The following is a 2,686-nucleotide window of genomic DNA, read 5'->3' as shown; positions in this document are numbered from 1 at the left end:
CTATTAGTTTGGAATGCAAGTTATTTATATGAGATTTGTACACTCACTAGACCTTTTGGGTCTAATGCTCAGTTGTTGGACTAACCTGTTTTGCAAGTCATCATACACTGCAAGATAAAGGCAAGGAAAAAGTTTGAACGATGATATTTAGATACATATAAATGTGTTAAAGAAAGTTTTTGTTAACCCATGTCTTGTAAACGATATTACATTTTGTGTTATGAGTATGATCATGTAGATTATATCTATGTGGAAATAGTGGGTTGTTACAGTTGTGAATTTTGGCTGCGAGAAGTTTAGTTTTTGGGACATGTTATCTCAAAAGAAGGCATTAAAGTGGATCCACTCAAGATTGAAGCCATTGAAAGGTGGGAAGCCCCAAAGACTCCAACTGAAATCCGAAGTTTTTTGGGATTGGCTGGGTATTATCGTAAGTTTATACAAGATTTCTCTCGTATAGCTACTCCATTAACAAAACTTACAACGATGAATGTGAAATATGAGTGGAATGAAGCACAAACTCAAGCCTTTCAGATGTTAAAGAATAAGTTATGCACCAATTCTATCCTTGCCAAATGGAATGGAAGATTTTGTGGTATATAGTGACGCGTCAAAGATGGGTTTAGGTTGTGTACTGATGGAACATGGAAAGGTAATAGCTTATGCTTCTAGACAGTTAAAAGATCATGAAAGACAATATCCTACTCATGATATGGAATTGGCGGCGGTAGTGTTCGCTTTGAAGATATGGAGGCACTATCTGTACGTGTAAAAAATTTCACAGATCATAAGAGCTTGCAACATCTGTTCCATCAGAAAGATCTGAATATGTTTCAGGGACGATGGTTGGAATTGGTAAGTGATTGTGATTGTAAAATTTTGTATCATCCAGGAAAGACAAACGTAGTGGCCGATGCGTTAAGTCGACAAGAGAGAAATGGAACTATCAAAGCTATAGCTCTACGGGTAGAGTTACTACCAAATATTCAGGAAGAATTACGAAAGTTTCAACAAGAGGCCATGAAGAAAGATAAGATTAAACAGGAAAGATTGGGTGGATTAATGTCTGAAATTGTGAAAGATGGCAGAGAATTTTGGATATTTCAGAATATAATTTGGGTACCATGAAATGGTGGTCTCAGAAAACGTATTTTGAGTGAGGCTCACAAATCACATTTTGCAATTCATCCAGGTACAAATAAAATGTATCGGGATCTGAAGCAACATTATTGGTGGCTAGTTATGAAGAAAGATATAGCTAAACATGTTGAATAATGCATGACATGTCTCCAAGTAAAGATTGAACACCAACGCCCTTATGGTAAGTTGCAATACTTAGAAATTCCAGTTTGGAAGTGGGATCACATCACTCTGGATTTTGTAATCAAATTGCTGAGAACATCAAAAGGTTATGATGCAATATGGGTGATAGTAGATCGGTTATCCAAATCTGCACACTTCTTACCTATGAAAGAATCATATTTGATGGAGAAATTGGCAAAACTATACATTGATGAGGTAGTGACACGTCATGGTATTCTTCTATCAATCGTTTCTGATAGAGATAGTAGATTCACTTCTATGTTTTGGAAAAGTTTCCAAAGAGAGATGGGTTCACAGATTAAGTACAACTTATCACCCTCAGACTGATGGAAAAAGTGAACGAACTATCCAAACGTTAGAAGATATGCTTAGAGCATGTGTAACTGATTTTGGAGGATCATGGGATAGTCATTTGGCTCTAGTGGAATTCGCATACAACAATAGTTATCATTCAAGTATTCAAGCTGCACATTTTGAGGTCCTATATGGACGAAAATGTCGAACTCCTTTGTGTTGGAATGAAATAGGTGAAAAACAGTTGGCTGGACCCGAGTTAGTTCAGCAAACTTCAGATAAAATTAGCTTGATACGGGAACGAATGAAAATGGCACAAGATAGACAAAGAAATTTTGCAGATAAACGTCGAAAGCCGATTGAATTCCAAGAAGGTGATAAAGTAATGTTAAAGGTATCACCTTGGAAAGGAATAGTATATTTTGGTAAGAAAGGGAAGTTAAGTCCGAGGTATATTGGACCATTCCCTATCATTAGAAGGCTTGGAGAAGTGGCGTACAAGCTAGAATTTCCTTTAGAGTTAAATGGAATCCATGATACTTTCCATGTGTCTAATTTGAGGAAGTGTCTAATAAGTCAAGATACAACCGTGCTACTACCTGAGATTAAAGTGGATGAAAAGTTATGCTTTGAAGAAACCCCTGAACAGATTACTGACTTCAAAGTAAAGACGTTGCGGAATAAAGAAGTTGGATTAGTAAAAGTTCAATGGCAATATCATAAAGGACCAGATGCCACCTGGGAATCAGAAACAAATATGTGAATGAAATATCCTCATCTATTTACTTGATGGAATTCTGGGACGAAAATATTTTAAGGAGGGAATGTTGTAATATTAGGGTTACAAGTTTTGATTTAAGATTTTGGAATATATATATATATATATATATATATATTCATATATAATAATATGTATATATAATATATGTGTTAGGAATGTGTATGTGTGTGAGTGTGGATTTCTATATTTGAATGCGGTTTATGCACTTGCTATAAATAGCAAGTGCATATGAGAAGTATAGGGTTGTTGAATTTCTTGAGAACAAAAGTCAATTGAGAGTGTAGACTG

This window comes from Cynara cardunculus, unplaced genomic scaffold (assembly GCF_001531365.2).
Source record: "Cynara cardunculus var. scolymus isolate 2C unplaced genomic scaffold, CcrdV1 Un_Scaffold_3035, whole genome shotgun sequence".
Classification (NCBI taxonomy): Eukaryota; Viridiplantae; Streptophyta; class Magnoliopsida; order Asterales; family Asteraceae; genus Cynara; species Cynara cardunculus.
Note: the sequence above shows the minus strand (reverse complement) of the source record.